We start from the raw sequence: 20,404 nt of genomic DNA on the forward strand, positions 1-20,404 counted from the left end.
AATTTTTAGTTATTAATAAACCACATAATTCTCTTGAGGTGGATTTTAGGTTCATTTTCACTTTTGTTTCATATTCTCTCTCTCTCTCTCTCTCTCTCTCTCTCTCTCTCTCTCTCTCTCACCACGTTTCTTCTCTGCATTTTTCTCTTTCGTTTATACTTCCTATGTTCAATTTACCTCTCTCTCTCTCTCTCTCTCTCTCCATGATTACAATTACTTTCATTTGCTAATCTCAAAATTTTCCAAGCTGTCCCTTTCTTCATAATTTCACACTACCTTTGTTCTCTCTCTCTCTCTCTCTCTCTCTCTCTCTCTCTCTCTCTCTCTCACCATGATTCCAATTTTTTCATTCACCAGTCCAGGTCTCTTTCAAACTCTCCCACTCCATTTTCTATATTTCACACACTTCCCATCTTTCTCTTACCGTCCCACACCCTCTTATAATTTTAACTTACAATTCTCTCTCTCTCTCTCTCTCTCTCTCTCTCCAACCCTACTAGTCAGCCATTCCCTTCCTCCTTTCCTCATAACGTCCCTCCTACTCCTTACAATTCTCTCTCTCTTATCCATCCCTTCTTCCAATTCTTTTTTGTAGGAGTCCGGAGCTACGATACTCAGTCCTAACATTTAGTGCAAGGATGACCAGCCTCACCCGCCCTTGGGTAGCGTTATGTGAAAAATAATCCCCAGCCTTACCACAGACTCAAACCCTTAAAATGGAGAGCCTTAACCCACTAGTCAACCAGGGGTCAATTGGTTCTATGGTTACCACCCAGCGTTGTGACGGTTTCTTTGTTACAATCTAGCTACCACCGACTTGTCACTCAGTGTGTAGTCACCTAAAGACAGCGCGACATCTTATGAGTGGATGTTGGACGCCCTCACCTACCACAAAATGGTATCAGTATTTAAATTTAAAACATAAATCTAATAACAGTTAAATATCTATCCCCAAATATCAATACTGATGAATTCATGATTATGTTTAGAGAGAGCACATTGCCTGCAAAGTACTCAGTTGCTAAGGATATATTATACCCAAAATTAGTGTCTTACAGCAACAAAATAATTATTGCCGTTAATTTATTTAGATTACTAATTACTCACGGAAACAGTTAAATTATATTCAGCGAGGGTAATTGACACACACACACACACACACACACTCTCTCTCTCTCTCTCTCTCTACCATACGACGCCTGGCGATATAGTGGAATAAGGCGCTCCGGTCAGCCTAGCCCCTGGTCCCTACGCCCCAAGATGCCAAAAATGGACTGGATAATATATAAATGGGTACAGGATGGTGTTTTATTGACTCCCAGACATTCAATATCAAATAATTAATGCATTTAGCCAAAGGATAGAATTCCCTGCCAGGTACTCAGTCGTTATGTTTAAGAAATACTGACATGGCTTTCCTACTAACCTGCATTGACGAATCTTATGAATTTTTAGTTACTAAAAGACCCATAATTCTCTTGAGGTAATATTTAGGTTCATTTTCTAATTTGTTTCATATTCCCTCTCTCTCTCTCTCTCTCTCTCTCTCTCACCACGTGCCTTCTCTACATTTTTCTCTCTCTTCTTTCGTTTATACTTCCTATGTTCCATTTGCCTCTCTCTCTCTCTCTCTCTCTCTCTCTCTCTCTCTCTCTGTGATTACGATTACTTCCATTTGCTAATTAACGATTTTTCAAGCTGTCCCTTTGTTCATTATTTCACACACTACCTTTGTTCTCTCTCTCTCTCTCTTAGCCCTGTTCCAGTCAGTCCTTCCCTTCCTCCTTTCCTCTTATCTTCCTCCATCCTATCAGTCACTCTCTCTTATCTTCTTCCTCCTTCCTATCATTCACTCTCCCTGTCAATAAAATCCACTCCATCTACCATCTAGCCTCCGTCCCATCAGAATCGTAGAATCACAGGGGCCCGGGGCTAGGCTACTTAGTCCCGACGCTGAAGGTAAGGGTGACCAGCTTCGTGCCTTCCTGAATACCTTTAAGTGTGCAGTAAAGCCTAGCCCTCCCTTCGATGTAAACCACTGTAAACCCCCTAAATTTTGAGTTACCCCCACCCTGCCTCCTCTCCTTTGTGGAACCCTGGCTGTACTATCGTTTACAGTATACCGTTTAGCTTGTCACTAGTTTAGTCACGTGAATTCAGCGCTACATCGAGTGAGTGGATGTTGATCACCTACGCCTACCACACAGTAATATTGTTTGTCTCAATAATCAGAAATTCCATGACTACTCTCGGCAAAATCCATACTGAAATCATCAGTTAGTAGGGGCAGAGGAGTTCAGAAGAGATCAAATTTCCTGCTTGGTACTCAGTTGTTCTACATAAACATTACGCGAAGGATTTTATGCCACTGTTACCTCCGACGACCGATAATTTTTAGTTATGTATTATCAAATAATTACGCTTATCAGAGAACTCTTCTCAGTCCATTATCTTCATGTGGTGCTCTCTGTGATTCCGATTTCTTTTCGTTCATCCACGTCGCCTTTTCAAACTGTCTATATATATATATATATATATATATATATATATATATATATATATATATATATATATATATATATATTTTACGCCAGGTATCCCCGAAGGGCTAAGGCGATGCCCCTGGGTGGAGGACTTTTGGATTGGAGCGTGTAGCATTTTATGACCGGATGCCCTTCCTGATGTCTACCAATGACCCTTGGGTGGATTCGCTCCTCCGACCCTTCGGTCAGAGTGGAGCGCTCTAACCCACTGAGCCACGGCATATATATATATATATATATATATATATATATATATATATATATATATATATATATATATATATCAGCAGCCGTTTGTGTGTCCACTGCAGGACCGGCCTATCCCTACCGAAGTGGGGATGGTACAGCCAATGTATCTCTAGCAAGTGGCTCAGGCAGTCTAGTAGAGATTGTATGTAGGGTGAGAAATGCTTGTAAGTGTAATTGTAGTGTTGAAGTGGCTATGGATGTGTGTGTAGTCTGTGAACCAACTGTAATCGGCCAGCGCAAGCCGACTGGGTGCAAGCATACTTTATACTCGTAGTATGCGACACAGCATCCCTTGTGTCCGCCAATGAAGTACATGGCCTGAAGAACGCTCTCAAAGTTTATTACCCTGGCGGGGCGCGAACCCTCGTTTCTCAGTGTACGAAAACGCACACTTTACCTCTGTACCAAGAGTCTCTCTCTCTCTCTCTCTCTCTCTCTCTCTCTCTCTCTATATATATATATATATATATAAATTGATTTTTCGCAAATCCAACTCGTCCTTTCAAGCTGTTCCATTCCATTACATCTCTCTCTCTCTCTCTCTCTCTCTCTCTCTCTCCAAAAACAACCCCACCACCCCGCTGCCAAGCACTTTAGCGTCCAAAGTGTTTTTTTTCAACAATAATATGCAACATAAAATTTTGAGGTCACTTCCACACGCATGTACTTGGCCGTAGTTGTGGGTAAAGTTGTAATGAGCGGAGGTGTGAGTGAATGTATGTGGATGTGAGTGTGTGTGTATGTGAGTGAATGTATGTGGCTGTGAGTGAATGTATGTGGACGTGAGTGAATGTATGTGTATGTGAGTGAATGTATGTGGATGTGAGTGAATGTATGTGTATGTGAGTGAATGGATGTGGATGTGAGTGAATGTATGTGTATGTGAGTGAATGGATGTGGCTGTGAGTGAATGTATGTGGACGTGAGTGAATGTATGTGTATGTGAGTGAATGTATGTGGATGTGAGTGAATGTATGTGTATGTGAGTGAATGGATGTGGCTGTGAGTGAATGTATGTGGATGTGAGTGAATGTGAATGAAGCTGTGTGAATGTGAGTGGATAAGAGTGAATGTGCTTGAATATGCGAAGTTCTGAATGAATGTGAGCAAAGACGTAAGTGAATGTGAGCGAAACTGACTCAATTTGAAGAATTCTGCGTGGGTGAGAATGTGAGAGAAAATGAGTGAATGTGAGAGGAGCTTTGAGTGAATGTGAGTGGCTGCGAGTGAATGAGCAAAATTGCGAATGAGGTTGTGAATGAATATGAGGGGAGTTGTTAGTAAGGTTGAGTGAATGTGTGGGAAGTTGAGTGAATGTGGGTGAATGAACGACTGTGAGCGAAATTCAGAGTTGTAAATGAATGAGAAAATGTGAGCGGATGTAAGTGAATGTGGGTGCATGTAAACAAAGCTGTGAGTCAGTGAATGCAGTGAAAATGAGTGAATGTGAAGCCTAACAGTCATCCGTGGCAGCAAACATTAGCGGTGGAAAATAATGCTCCTGGGTGTCTCCTGTCTTATTTGTTTTGTGATGATGACGATGATGATGATGATGATGGCTTTTGTTGCTATTGTTATTGTGGATGATAATGATTTCGTTGTTGTTATTGTTGATTATTGTTGTTGTTGTTTTTCTAGTGATGGAGGTGTAAGTAAGGATGTGTAGAGATTGTTCATGACTGGATGTGTGCTTGTTTACACACACACACACACACACACACACACACACACACACACACACACCTAGGTGTGATTATCAATAACAGACTATCTCCGGCTGACCGCATCAGTGAGAAGGTACGGCTTGCAAATATGAGAATAGCATTCACATACATAAATGAAGACATGCTAAGAAAGATAATAACATCATTCATCAGACCAACCCTGGAATATGCATCAGTAGTCTGGAGTCCTCATCTAAAAAAAACACATAGACAAGATTGAAAAAGTTCAAAGGGCCGCTACAAGATGGGTACCAAGCTTAAGGGATCTAAGCTACGAAGAAGGACTAAATAAACTGAATCTACCAACACTACAGGAGAGAAGGAAAAGAGGTGACATGATTATGCTATATAAATGCATATCAGGGAAGGAGAAAATAGACATAAATGATTACTTAACGTATGGGGAAGCATCAGCAAAAGGACACTGCAAAAAACTGCATAAGAATAGAGGTGATAAAGAAGTAAGGAAATTTAGTTTCCCAAACAGAGCAATTGATCAATGGAATGCACTACCGAATGAAATAGTGTGTGCCAAAACAGTTCACAATTTTAAGGATATATACGATAAATATGGTTTAAGACACGGGACAGTACGAGCTTGACTCATTCCTGTAAAGATACAATTAGGTAAGAACAATTAGGTAAGAACACACACACACACACACACACACACACACTCTCTCTCTCTCTCTCTCTCTCTCTCTCTGTCCAGATGGCAGTGGTCATCCTCTGAGACCCCACAATTACCATATGAAAGACACCTTGACCCCCTTCGCTCCTAAAAGGGGGAGGAAGGGAGGGAGAGAGGGAGGGAAGGAGGGGAAAGAGAGGAAGGTAGAGGGAGGATGGAGGAGGAGGGAAAGGTAAAGGGAGGGAGGGAGAGAAGAGGTGGGAGGGAGGGAAGGAGGTAGGGAAGAATAGAGAATAGTTGAGTAAGCAGAAAGGGAGAAAGGTAGTGGAAGGGGGTTGAGGCAGGAAGGGAGATGGGGAAGGGAGGAAGAAGGGAAGAGGGAGAGGGATCAGAGAAGTAGAGGGAGAGAGGGAGATAAGGGAGGGAGGGAGGGAGGGGTCAGAAAGAAAGGTATGGAGCGGGAGAGAAGAGGGAGTAGAAAGGATATGGCAGGAAGGGAGGTAAGTGAAGGGAGGGAGAAGTGAGAAGTAGGGAGGGGACAGGAAGGAAGGCAGGGGGGGGAGGGAGAGGAGATGGAGAAGGAGGGAGGCGGCAGATAGGAAGGTAGGGGGAAGGTGAGGGGTGAGAGAGATAGAGGAGGGAGGGAGAGAGGATGAGGAAAAGAGTAGAAGAGAGTAAGAATATAAGAAAGGTGGAAGGGTATGAATGGAAGGGAGATTAAGAGAAGGATGTATGTACTGCAATGGAGGTAGGAGGGGGAAAGGGATAGACGAAGAAGGCAATGAGGTAGGTAAGGGAGGGAGGTCGAGAGGGGGCTAGAGATGGGAAAGGGAGAGAAAAAAAAGGCGAGAGGAAGGAAGAGGAGGGAGGGAGGAGGCATGAAGGAGGAGGAGATGGGAGGCAGAGAGGGGATGGCAAGCAGGGAGAAAATAGGGAGGAGAAAGGGAAGGGTGAGAAGAAAGGGAGAGAGGAAGGAAAAGGAAGATGAACAAGAGAAATAGGTAAGGGGAGAAGGGGGAAGACAGGGGCTGGAAGAGGGGGTAGGGGTGTAGGAAAAGAGGAGTTAGAAGTAAAAGAGAGAAGAGTAAAAAGAAGAAACAAGAAGAAAGAGGAGAGAGCTGGGAAAGCAAGAGAGAGCAGGGAGGGAGAGGGAGGATGGGAAAGGGGAAGGGGAGATAGAAAGGGGGTAAGGAAGTAGGGAAGGTGATGGGGGAATTGAAGAAAGGGAGAGGATGGGAAGAGGAGGAAAGAGAAGGAAAGCAGGTAGGTAAAGGGAGGAAATGGGGGAGAGGGAGAGAGGGGGGGGGAAAGAGGGAGGAGAAGGGAGGAAGGGGTAAGGGGCGTAGGTAGGGGGAGAGAGGGGAGTGAAGAAAGGGAAAGGTAAGGAGAAAGGGAGAAGATAGGTAAGAGTATGAATTGTTGAGAGAGAGAGAGAGAGAGAGAGAGAGAGAGAGAGAGAGAGAGAGAGAGAGAGAGAGAGAGAGCAAACGTAAACACAACACACAGGGAAGAGAAGCAAAGCAAACACACACACACACACACACACACACACACACACACACAGGGGTCTACAAATACACACACAAACGGGAGGAAAGAAATGTACACACAGTTTTTGGCAATGTTTGTGTACACACGGGTCAAAGGGAATAATTGAGAGCACCTGACTAATGAGGTACACACAGAAACGTACACACACACACATACACAGGGAGAACATACATATAGATACAACACACACACACACACACACACACACACACACACACACACACACAATCGTACTGAAAGGGCTTAAGTTCCTTCCCACAAAACATCATTCACTTTATCAATTTTTATTTTCTTCGTCTCTGTTCCCCATTCTTCACCTCTCTCTCTCTCTCTCTCTCTCATCTCCCTTTTCTCTTTTCTCCTTCCTTTCTCTTCTCCCTTCCTCTTCATTCTGTTACCTTTTCTCAATCCTCTTTTCCTTTGGCTTACTCTTACTTCATTTTTTATATATTTTCTTCCTCTCTCTCTCTTCCCTCACTTTTTAGTACCTGCTGACTTCCTTTCTTCATTTTCTTTCTTCCTCCTTTTTCACTTATCTTCCTAGTTCTCTATTCCAGTCTCCCCCTCCTTCCTCTTTCTCTCCATCCCTCTTACACTCTCTCCTTCCTCTATTCCTCTTACTTTAATCCCCACTTTCTTCCTTTTCTTCCTCCTTCCTCTTCTACACTTTTCTTCCTCTCCCTCTCGCTTATTCCCCACTTCTCCTTTCCTTTCCCTCTCTCTTCCTTCTTCCCTCCTTCACTCCCTTTCCTTTCCTCTCTTCCCGCTTCTCCCCTTCCTTCTTCTCTCTTCTCCCCTCTCCTCCTCTCCCTCTTCCTTCCTTCCCCCCTCTTTACTCCACTCCCCTCTCCTCTCATCTATTTTTACTCCAAATCTCTTTCCCCTTCCATCTTCTCTCCTCTTCCCCTCTTCTCTCGCTCCTTCTCCCTTCTCTTTTTCCCTCCCTGTTCTCCAAGTCCCCTTTTTCTCTCCTCCCTTCTCTCCCTCCTTTCTCCTCTCTTCTCTCTCCCCCTCTGCCTTTCCTCTTCTCTCTTCCATTTCTATCTTCTGTTTTTCTCCCTTTCCACCTTCATTTTCTCCTCTCTCTCTCTCTCTCTCTCTCTTTCTATCTTTCACTCTCTTCTGCTTTCTCTTCCCATCCATCTTTTATTTCCCTTTCTCATTCCACTTAAATCTCTCTCTTTCTCTCTCTCTCTCTCTCTCTCTCTCTCCAGTACAGAGGTAAATTCAAGCACAGTAATCCAGCACTGTGCCCTCCCCTTCCCCTCCCCCCTCCCCTCTTCCCTCTCCCCTCCTCCCTAAGCCTTTGTTGACTCTCTCCATTCAGGCCGATGGGGAGGGGAGGGGAGCGGAGGGGAGGGGAGGGGGAAGGGGAAAAGGGAGAGAGTTGGATGGAAATGAAACGGGCGTGGAGAGAGAGAGAGAGAGAGAGAGAGAGAGAGAGAGAGAGAGAGAGAACAAAGGCGAACAAAGAGAGAAAAAGAAGAGAGCTACACTGGAACAGCAAAAGAAAGAATGTAACTCAGATGAAAGAGAAAAAGAAATAAAAGCTAAGTGAGCGAGTGAGTGAGTGAAAGTGAGAGAGGGGACAAAGAGAGAGAGAAAGAGAGAGAGAGTGAGAGAACTAGATAGGTAGGTAGGTAGGTAGGTAGGTAGGTATAGAGAGAGAGAGAGAGAGAGAGAGAGAGAGAGAGAGAGAGAGCTAGATAGATAGATAGATAGATAGATAGGTAGGTAGGTAGGTCGGTAGGTAGATAGACTGAGAGAGAGAGAGAGTGAGAGAGAGAGAGAGAGAGAGAGAGAGAGAGAGAGAGAGAGAGAGAGAGAGAGAATGTGCAAACGTATGTAGGATGTATGTAAAGCATGTACGTATGTAGGTATGTATGTATGCATGATGGACAGATGTGTGGGATAAAAAGTCACCTGTTTTACCCCTTACACACACACACACACACACACACACACACACACACACACACTCAGTACTCCATAACGGGGTAATGAAACAGCTGAGGGCATTTTGCATTCCCAATCCCTGAGGCGATTTCACAAGAGATATTAGTATGATGATTTTTACCACGACAGGTCCAAAGAAAATGAACAATGATGCTGTGAGATGATAAAGGGTTGAGACAGGTAATGTTGAAAATTAAACGATATTTCTTGCTGAGGGCTTTGCTGGATTGAAAGATGAGAGGAAGTATTTGAGGCATTAAGAACAGAAAAGATATAGGCATGTTAACCAGACTGATCAGTGAACGGAGTGGAAAGTCAAAGATGGTGGTGAACATTGAAATAATCTAGAACAGAGATATGGACAGAATGAGATCCACTTTAGAACTAAGAGAGTCAAAGAATTCTATATAGTCAGTAGAGTTAGGGGATGAGTCAACTGCTCAGGTATTCTTGATCCGAGAAGGTACAGGAGAGTCATGGCCAAAGAGTGGAAGGTTCAGAAAGATTCAAGTTCAGAGGCAGAAGTGGGGTTATTTCACATATACAAGCAGCAGCCACCTTTGGACTGGAAATGAGTATAGATATTAGGAGGATAGAGAGACGGGGTTGCTATCAGAAGCCCTAGATAACTGAACCTCAGTTAGAAATGGAAAGTGAGGCTTAGAGGAGGTGATGTGGTGTTCAACGGAGAGGAAGTTAGAGAGGGAAGGACGCGAATGTTAGAAAGATGGAAAGAAAAGTGCCGAATACGGTATAAGCCCAGGATATTTCATTTAATCGCCACCGGGGGAGGGACTACAATTGGAGGTGTTTATGCCCCCTCCCCCCAACTCCAAAATTAATGCTGGATCGCAATGTTTGTTTATATGATTTTTTAATAGAAAGTGTAATGTAAAGTTAGTACAACGTGTAATGAGTAGTAATGTGTAATATGCGCATGTACTTTGGGGAATACAGAGGAAAATGTTCTGGAGAGTTTGCTGGAAATTTGACTATAGTTCTATCACCTTAACTTGACCCAGATTTTCGTCCTTCTGCTGCTTATTTTACTTAGCTCAAGGGCAAAGACACTGCTATGGCTCTATATCCTTTCCATAGCACTTCTTCGTGACTATGCTGCTTTTACGCTAACGTGGCCTAAAACTACCGTCGCTCCATCGTACAAGCTGAGATGTAACAATAGATCAACACTAGAATGATGCTCGTCACGAAGAAGTGCTATGGAAAGGATGATGAGTTGTAGTACTGTCTTTTTCTGCCGCTGAGCTACGTGGAATAAGATAAATACGGACGAAAATCTTGGCCAAGTTAGAGTTAAAGGAGAATAGCATAATATTCCAGTGTCAAAATCTTGCTACATTTCGCACTCAATATGGCGGGATGGCAGTTTTAGGCCAAGTAAGAGTAAAAGGAGTATAGTTGTTTTAGGCCAAGTCAGAGTGAAAAGAGTATAGCTTCACTTATACTGATGCTCTGGAAAAATCAACAAAGGAAGATGGTCAGGAGTAATTTTTTGAAGGCTGGTGTTAGGGGAGCTTCAGTTACCCCTATCACAGCATTCCACACTGCCCTGCTCGACTGGTGCTGCAGCCTATGTATGTATGTATGTATGTAGGTGTGTATGTGTATGTATGTATGTACGTCTGTATATATGTATGTATGTATGTATGTATGTAAATATGTACGTACATGCGTATGTCTGTATGTATGGATGGATGGATGAATGGATGGTTGGAGGGATGTAGGTGCGTCCCTGTGCGTTTTAATCGAACGAAAAGATGTGAGAAATGGTGTGTGCGTGTACGTGTGTGCGTATGTGCGCGTGTGAGCGTGTACAATTCTATTTTGATATGACCTGCAAAAAAAACAAAAAAAAACACGTACACTCACACTGGACGTAGTTAAAGCTATATTCCGTGTGTGTGTGTGTGTGTGTGTGTGTGTGTGTGTGTGTGTGTGTGTGTGTGTGTGTGTGTGTGTGTGTGTGTGTGTGTGTGTGTGCTAGTAAAAGGGGAGAGGAGTTAAGGGGAAGGGAGAGAGGTAAGAGGGGGGGGGAAGGAGTCGGAGGGAGAATGGGGAGAAGTTTGGGGAAGGGAAGGGGAGGGGGGAGTGAAAAGTGCAGGGGTAAGGGGTGGGGGAAGGGGAAAGGAGGGGAGAGGGAGGAGAAAGGAGAGGGTGGGGAGAGGGAGAAAGGGAGGGGAGAGGTAGGAGTTATGGGGAGAGGAAAAAGGCAGGGTAGTGGAAGAATCAGAGGGAGTAGGGGGAGGGGAAGAGGGGAAGGGGGAAGAGGGGAAGGGGGAAAGGGGAAGGGCTATGTGTTGTTACTGAAAGCTAACGAAGTGGCGGAGGACACTACACTATATATACAAGCAAGTCCACAGTGCACTCTTTTCTGCGTGCGTGTGTGTGTGTGTGTGTGTGTGTGTGTGTGTGTGTGTGTGTGTGTGTGTGTGTGTGTGTGTGTGTGTGTGTGTGTGTGAGAGAGAGAGAGAGAGAGAGAGAGAGAGAGAGAGAGAGAGAGAGAGAGAGAGAGAAAGGGGAAAGGGGTTAAGTAGGGAAGAGAGAGAGCGGGGAATGAGGAACGAGAGGAGAGGAGAGAGGAAGAGAGGAAAGAGCGACAGAGAAGTAGGATGGAAGGGAGGGGAGAGAAGGGAGAGTGGGGAGGAGAGAGAGGGGAAATAGGGAAGGGGAAAGAGTGAAAAAAGGGAAGGGGAGACAGGGGAGAGAAGAGGGGAAGGAGAGAAGAGAGAAAGGGGAAAGAGGAATGGGGAGGGAGGGGAAAGAGGAAAGGGGAGAGAGGGGAAACAGGGAACAGGGGAGGGGAAAGATAGAAAGGGATAGAGTGGAAAGAGGAATGGGGAGAGAGAGAGGGGGGGGAAGGCGAGAGAGAGGAAATAGGGAAAGGGAGAGAGGGGAAAGAAAGAAGGGGAGAGAGGGAGAGGGGAAAGGGGAGAACGGGGAAAGAGGAAAGGGGAGAGGCGGGAGAGGGAGAGAGGGGAAAGAGGGAAGGGGAGAGAGGGAAGAGGGGAAAGGAGAGAGAAGGGAGAGGGGAGAGGGGAAAAGGGAGAGAGGGGAAAGAGGGAAGGGGAGAGAGGGGAAAGAGGGAAGGGGAGAGAGGGGAAAGAGGGAAGGGGAGAGAGGGGAGATAGAGGAATGGGAAGAGCAGGAAGGGGAGAGAGAGGAAAGAGAGGGAAGGGGAGAGAGGGGAAAGAGGGAAGGGGAGAGAGGGGAAAGAGAGGAATGGGGACAGCAGGAAGGGGAGAGAGGGGAAAGAGAGGGAAGGGGAGAGAGGGGAAAGAAAGGAAAGAGGAGAGAGGGGAAAGAGGGAAGGGGGGAGAGGGGAGAGAGGGGAATATTGGACGAGGGGACAGATACACAGGACACCAATTTCCTCTTGATTTCAAAGTGAGGGGAAGTTGGGGAGGGGAGGGGAGAGGGGAGAGGGGGAGAACACACGAACTAGGTAGGATATGAGAAAGTTGATTCCCACACGAAGCACCTCTCTCTCTCTCTCTCTCTCTCTCTCTCTCTCTCTCTCTCTCTCTCTCTCTCTCTCTCTCCCTCTCTCTCTCTCTCTCTCAATCTTTAATTCCGATTTTTCTTAGCACATCTACCCTCTATCTATTTCCCTATCTATCAGTCTACATGTCTATCTATCTGTATCTATCAGTCAATCTATCTATTTATCTATCTATTTATCTATCTATCTCTCTATCTATCATCAACCAATATGGGGCTTGGGGGGAGGCAAAATACACAAACTCCCAGAACACACACACACACACACACAGACACACACACACACACACACACACACACACACACACACACACACACACACACATACACACACACATAATCCCTCCCCAGTCAACCCACACCCTCTTCACAACACCAACACATTCTCTTCTCCCCACACTCTCCCACCTAAAATTTCACCCCTACAGCCCTCCCCATAGCCCCACAAATACACCCCCACAACCTCCCCACACCCACCACTACAATCTCACCTCTCCACAACCACCCCACAACCATCCCACAACCTCCCACACTCCCACTCCTACCACTCCACCTTTCCACAACCACACAAGCCTCCCACAACCACCCCACAGCCTCCCCCCCACACACACTACTACAATCCCTCCTCTCCACAACCCCCCAACCCCCCCACAATACCCCCACCCCACCACCACAACAAAAAATATATGCATAGTAAAGATATAAAGAATAATGTTAATTTCGTCTCTCAAATTTAGTGGGGAGAAGGAAGGAGGGAGGGAGGGAGAAAGGGAGGAGGGAGGGAGAGAGGGAGGAAGGGAGGAAGGAAGGGAGAAAGGAGGGAGAGAGGGAGGGAGAAAGGGGGGGTAAAGGGAGGGTGAAGGGAGGGAGAGAAGGAGGGAGGGAGAAAGGGAGGGAGGGAGGGAGGGAGAAATGGAGAAAGGAAGGAGGGAGGAGGATACGAAGGGAGGAAATAGGGGAGGGGCGTGACAGAAAGGGAAGGGAGAGATAAGAGAGAAGGGTAGAGGGGGAGTTAGGGAGGTGGAAAGGGAGGCAAGAAGGGAGGAGGGAAGGAGGGAGGGAAGAGGATACGAAGGGAGGAAACACGGGAGGGGCGAGACAGAAAGGGAAGGGAATGATGAGAGAGAAGAGGATAGGGGGAAGGAAAGGAAGAAAGAGAGGAGTAAGAGGGGGATAGAAGAGAGAAGAGGATAAGAGGGAGGAAGAGAGAGAGAAGAGAAAGTGATGCAAAAGAACAGGACGGGGTGGGGGAGGGAGAGGCAAAAGAGAGGAGTGAGGGAAGGAGAGAAGAAGGAAGAAGAGAGGGAAAAGAATAGGAGTAATGGGGAGAAAGGATAACTGGAGGAGAGAGAGAGAGAGAGAGAGAGAGAGAGAGAGAGAGAGAATGTGACGGAGTAGGGAGACAAGACTCTAAGAGGAAAGAGGAGAAAGAGCAAAGCAAGAGGAAAGGAGAAAAAAGATGAGGGGAAGGAATGAAAGGTAGATGACTGGAAGAAAGAATTATCGGTGTCACCACGTGAAAGCGGTTCGGTCTATGAATATGGTAAAGGAAGGATATATCTGAATCCCGAAGTTTGAATAATAGACAGACAGACAGATAGACAGATAGATAGATAATTACGTAATCGGAGTAACGCAACTTATGTATGGATGGAAGGAATATTTGAGACAAGACACCTAAGTTATTTTAAAATATTTTCATCATATTAACATTAAGTTTAAAGTTCCAGTCACCTTCAGCACACCTTATATATATTTTTTTTCATGGTAGGTCTATTTCCACATGGTTTTATTTTGATTTGAGTGATTTTCGAACGAGAGGAGAGAAATATAAGCTTCATCAATCTCTCAAATCAACACATTTATTGGAAGATCAGTAAAAATATCTGTAAATAAAGAGAATGAATGACAGGCAAGAGATTATTGTAGTGAAGTGGCTAAGTGAGTTGTTGTACTGTGTTACGTACCACCAGAACTGCACAACATATTCCAAATGCGGCCTTCCTAATTTTTTGCATAAGGGAGTGATAATGTTTTGAATTTTATATGTGAAGTTTCTGATGACTACTGAGAGAGAGAGAGAGAGAGAGAGAGAGAGAGAGAGAGAGAGAGAGAGAGAGAGAGAGAGAGAGAGAGAGAGATGGGGAGTGAGCTCAGTGTGGCGAAAGGGGGATGGGAGAAGAGGAAAGGGGGAGGGGTCAGATAGAGACGAGGGAAGGGGAGAGGGGGCAAGGGTCGGGGGAAGAGGAGCAGGGAGAGGGGGCGGGGAGGGGGAGAGAGAGGGGGAAGGGGGGAGGGGGGCGGGGAGGGGAGGCCAGAACACACCAGGGGCGACACAACCAGCGTAAAAATCGAGTTTGATTAAAATCCTGCGGGGGGCGGGAGTGTGTATGTAAATCCTGCTGCCCCCCCCCCAAGCCCCCCCTGACCCCCTCATCGCTACATATGTGGCGGGGAAAGGGAGGGAAGAAAGGGGAGGGGAGGGGAAGACGGGGAGGGGGAAGAACGGGATGGGGAGGGGAAGACGGGGAGAGGAAATAGGAGGGAAAGGAGAGAAGGAATGGGAAGATGAGGGGAGGGGAAGAAGGAGAGAGGGAATAGGAGGGAGTGGGGAGAGGGAATGGGAGGAAGAGGGGAGGGAAGGGGAGAACAGAAGAGGAGAGAGAAGGAATGGAAAGGGGGGAAAAAAAGAGAGGAGAGAGGAAGGCAGAGAAGGGGAGAATATGAGGGAGGGGATAGAAGGAAGGAAAGGGGAGAATAAGAGGGAGGGCAGAGATAGAAGGGAAGAGGGGAGATAGCAGGGACCAGGGAGGAGAGGGAGGGGAGAATGCGAGAAAGGGGAGAGAAGGAATGGAGGGAGAAAATGGGAGGAAAGGGAAAAGCAGGAGAGAGACAGAAAGGGCAATGTAAGAGAGGGATAATTAATGGGGAGGGGAGAAAGAGGAGGGGAGAAGAGGAGAGAGGAGAGAAAGAGAGAGGGAGGGAGGAGAAGGAAAGGAAGAGAGAGACAGAGAGGGGAGGAGGAGAAGAAGAGGAGCGGAAATGGATGGGGAGGGAAGAAGAAGGAGAGACGAGGAGGAGAAAGGAAGGACGACTGGGAGAAACGGGAAGGGGATGGGTAGGAAGAGGAGAAGAGGGAGGAAGGAGGGGGCGGAAGGGGGAGAGGGAAGGAGGGATTGGGAGGAAAGGGGAAGGGAGAAAAGAACTAGGGGTGAAAAGAGAAGTAAAGAGGGGAGGGAAGGGAAGATGGAGAGGGGAATGGAATGGAGAAGGGAGGGAGAGGGAGAAGGGGGCGGAAGGACAGGGAAGAGATGGTAGATGGAGAGAATAGGAGAAGGGAGAGGGGGTTAGGGAGAGGGGGGGAGAAGTAGTGGAATTGGGGAGGAAAGGGTAACGAGGTAGCGGAGAGAGAGACAAGATGGGGAAGTGGGGAGAAGATGAGGGAGGGAGGAGAAGATGGGGAGGAGGGAGAGGGAAGGGACACACACACACACACACACAGGAAAGTACACGTTATTACACTGGGATATTCTTTCTCTTACTCCTACTCTCTCTCACCCCTCCTTTCTCTCTCTCTCTCCGTCCCCTCACTCTTCCTCCCTCACACCTCTCTTTCCCTTTACTCCTCTTTCTCCTCACTCTTCCTCTCTCTCATTCCTCTCTTTAATTTTCTCTTTCTTTCTCACTTTCTTAAATATTCTCACTGCGTACTTGAAGGGTGATTAGTAAGTTCAAAAGGGGAAGGTTTTAGGAATTTAGGGAACGGACTGCTGAGCCTTGAGAGAGAGAGAGAGAGAGAGAGAGAGAGAGAGAGAGAGAGAGAGAGAGAGAGAGAGAGAGAGAGGAAGCAAAGAAGGCGTGATCAGTGTAATGAAGCGGGGAAAGACCAGCTAAGCACAGGAGCCATTAGTGAGGGTACAGAGAGTGGGGAGAGGGGAGAGAGGACTGGGGAGAAGGAAGGGGAGGGGAGTGGGGAGAAGGAAGGGGAGGGGAGTGGGGAGAAGGAAGGGGGGGTGGGGAGTGGGAAGGGGAGTGGAGAGAAGGAAGAGGGGAGAGAGAGAGAGAGAGAGAGAGAGAGAGAGAGAGAGAGAGAGAGAGAAGAGGAAGTGGGAAGAGTGAATAGAGTGGGTAGACGGAGAGGAAAGTGGGGAAAGGGAAGGGGGAATGGGGAGAGAGAAGAAAGTGGAGTGGGAGTGGGGAGAGGGAAGGAGAGAAATGGAAGAGACAGTGGGGAGAGTGAATAGAAGGGGAGAAGGAAAGGAAAGTGGGGAGAGGGAAGAGGGAATGGGGAGAGGGAAAGAGGAGTGGAAAGTGGGACGGGGATTGGAGAGAGGGAAGGGAGAATGGGAGAGGAATTAGGGGGAGTGCAAAGTAGGAAGGGGAATGGGGAGAGAGAAGGGGGAGTGGGAAGGGGAGTGGAGAGGGGGAAGGGGAGTTGGGGAGGGAAGGGATAGCTGGGGAGGGAAAGGAGTGGAGAGAGAGAGGAGGGGGAATGGGAAAAAAAATGCATTCGTTGACCACATGACCAGCGTCGCCACACGAAACCGTCAAAGAGGGTGGGGGAAGGTAAGAAAAAAATGGGTGTGGCGAGCAAAGGAGTGGGCGGGATGGGCTGGAATTTTGGTGGGCGGTGGGTCTGGGGCGGAAGAGTATACCCTGTGAAAATGGGTGTTGTGGAATTAATGGTTTGGGTGTAGTGAAGGTTGATTTAAAATTATGGTGCAAGGATGAAAATGGTGGAGGGTGGAGGGGGCAAAGAAATGGGCGTGGGAGACAAAGAAATGGGCGTGGGAGACAAAGAAATGGGCGTGGGAGACAAAGAAATGGGCGTGGAGACAAAGAAATGGGCGTGGGAGACAAAGAAACAGTCAAAATATATTCTTGTCTATTTTTTATCTGTTAATCCAGAAGGGGGTGGCCACAAACAAATCGCCTCCGTGTCAACCCGTCCTCCGCCATCATTCTGCTCTCTCTCCAATTCACACCTGCCTCATTCACATATCTCATCCTAGGTCTCCTCCTCCTTTCTCCCCCTCCGCCTCACTCACACTCTCCTAGTCAATATCACTCACATACCTCTCCACCCTTTTCCTCCATCTCACCCTCAGTCTCCTTCCCCTCATCCCCTCCTCCTCATTCACACTCTCCTAGTCAGTCTCTCATTTTTCCTAGTCCACACGTAGGCAACAAAAGAAACAGAGAGAGAGAGAGAGAGAGAGAGAGAGAGAGAGAGAGAGAGAGAGAGAGAGGCTGTTTGTGGTTTTCTGTTTAAAAAAAAATATATATGAAACAATGCATGTCAGAGCCACATTTTAAGTGATTTTTTTTTTTTAGATTACGTAACAACTCTAACTTAGTGATTTATTCTGCACCTCACACCTCAGTATCCACCTGTGTGTAATTAATGAAAAGTATGTGGACATTAAAACGATATAAACAGCACACGATAGAATGTTAAGGAGAAATACGAAAAATAAATCGCTATGGAAAGGGTGTCAGGGAGCTTCTTATACCACAGTCAAAAGTTTTCCTCGTCTGTCTTTCTTTATAAATCTGTCCACATTGTTAATTTTTTTTTTTTTTTTCAGTAATTATGTCCTCCTTTCGTTTCTATCTATCTGTTTATCGATTACCAGATGTCTTTATCCCTGAAGGGGTGGCCACAAACAAATCGCCTCCACGTCGTCTTGTCCTCCGACATCAGGCAGTCCTACCTGCATCTCACACTCATTCAGATACCTTTCCGTCCTTCCACCTCATCTTCGGTCGCCCTCTCCCCATTTCCCTCCACCCCTCTCTTCTCTCTCTCTCTCTCTCTCTCTCTCTCTCTCTCTCTCACACACACACACACACACACACACACACACACACACTCACACATACTACTTCTCTCCTTCACTCCTTTCACCTTAACTTGACCCAGATTCTCGTCCTTTAGCAGTTTATTTTACGTAGCCCAGTGGCAGAAAAAGACACTGCTACGGCTCTACATTCTTTCCATAGCACTTCTTCGTGACTAGCATCATATTCTGGCGTAAATCCCTCGTTACAAATCAGCATTCAAGACAGAGAGACGGAATTTTGGGCCAAGTTAGAGTGAAGAGGGTATAGACAATCTCACACTCTCTATTAGCCCTATATAACTAATTCAAAACCTTCCATCACACCTCCACCTCATCCTCGGCCTCCCTCTCCCCCCCCTCTACCTCCACCTCATCATTGATCTCCCTCTCTCCCTTCACCCCACTCACATACTCTCCTAGTCGATCTCACACACCCCATTCGCTGCACATGACCATCTAACACTTTTCTCCCACTCACCCCATCCAGATCTCTCCCACTCACCCCATTACTTTCACAACACCCCCACCCACACCCATTCACTTTATCCGGCTCTCTCCCACTCATTCACTACACCCCCACCTACCCCCACTCGCCCCACCCAGTCTCCACCCACCCCACTCATTCCGCCAGACCCCACTCACCCTACTACTTCATTCACTTCCCCAATCCATTCACTAAACCCCACTCCAATTTTCATACAATTCCACTTCGTTCATTTCATTACACTTCATCTAGTTTCACAGCTTATTAGACACCACTAGCTTTGCTCAGATGCCCACTCAATTCATCCCACTCATTTCACTAGGCCCCACTCACCCCAACCAGCTCCACATCACCCCACTCAGAATTCCCCAGCTCGACACCCCACCCACCTACCATGCAAAGTCCCTACCCACCTCACCCCACTATCACCCGGTCCCCCACTCATTCCTCCCCACTCACCCCACTCAACTCCCCACTCTCAACACTCCCAAACTGTAAATCTGAGAAAGACACAATTTGAAATCTCAAGAACCATCCCATTCAAGAAATTTTACATAGCCTCACCTCCCGGCACACACACGCAACACACAAACTGCTTTAATATTACATGGAGTGGGGAGTTGAGTGGGGCGAATGGAGTGGGGGTGAGTGGGGAGTTGAGTGGGGCGAATGGAGTGGGGTGAGTGGGGAGTTGAGTGGGGCGAATGGAGTGGGGGTGAGTGAGGAGTTGAGTGGGGTGAATGGAATGGGGGTGAGTGGGGAGTTGAGTGGGGCGAATGGAGTGGGGGTGAGTGAGGAGTTGAGTGGGGTGAATGGAATGGGGGTGAGTGGGGAGTTGAGTGGGGCGAATGGAGTGGGGTGAGTGGGGAGTTGAGTGGGGCGAATGGAGTGGGGAAACACATACCTAAATACATAGCCACCCCATAGCCACTACAGCCAGCAAAAGCCTTCAGTAAACCAGGATCTTTCATGAACCACTACCACATACCCTTCCCCACCACACACCCTTCACTACCACACATCCTTCACGAACCACTTCCACACAATACACCTTACAGTCCCTCCCCTACACCTACACTGCACCGCCCCACACCACAACTACCACATACACCACACTACCACAACACACCCACCACACACACCACACAACCACAACCCATACAGTCCTTCAATAAGCTCAACAAATGTTCTCCGGGAGCGACTGACTGAATTGGTGGGGGTTCTGCCGTTCAATGGGTTCACATCCTGGGGTTTCAGTATCAAGAACAGCAATAAGAACCCCACTCATTTCCCCACTCCATTCACCCCACTCAGCTCCCCACTCAACTCCCCAATCACCCCACTCCTATCACCCCACTCAACTCCCCCCTCATCCCACTCAACTCCCCACTCACCCCACTCCATTCAACCCACCCAGCTCCTCACTTCCTCACTCCATTCACCCCACCCAGCTCCTCACTCCCTCACTCCATTCACCCTCCCCACTCCCTTCCCCATCGCCTCCACTCCTGTCAGCACCCCACTCACCCCACCTTCTAATCACCAGCACCAATTCAGAGTCAGGGGAGCATAAAATTATACGCCCCTCACCCCGCACCCCACCCCACCCCACCCCACCCTACCAACCCCACCCACCCCAACCTCAAAATATACCTTTATCTCCATTTTTTTTTTTCGTTATATCTTTTTGGATTTTTTTTCTTACTTTCTCTCACTATCGATTTTTTTTTATCTATATGTTTTTCTTCCACGAAATTTAAAAAGAAAAATTTAATGGATTTTTTTTTTTTTTTTTTGCCATTAATCGATCTTTTAAAATTTTTCATTGATAGATTTGAGACATTTTTTTTTTTCCTTTAGCTATAACTCAAAATTTTCTCTCTCTCTCTCTCTCTCTCTCTCTC

The sequence above is a fragment of the Coenobita brevimanus genome, chromosome 20 (genome assembly GCF_032717465.1).
Source record: "Coenobita brevimanus isolate Jiangsu-jjx chromosome 20, ASM3271746v2, whole genome shotgun sequence".
Lineage (NCBI taxonomy): Eukaryota > Metazoa > Arthropoda > Malacostraca > Decapoda > Coenobitidae > Coenobita > Coenobita brevimanus.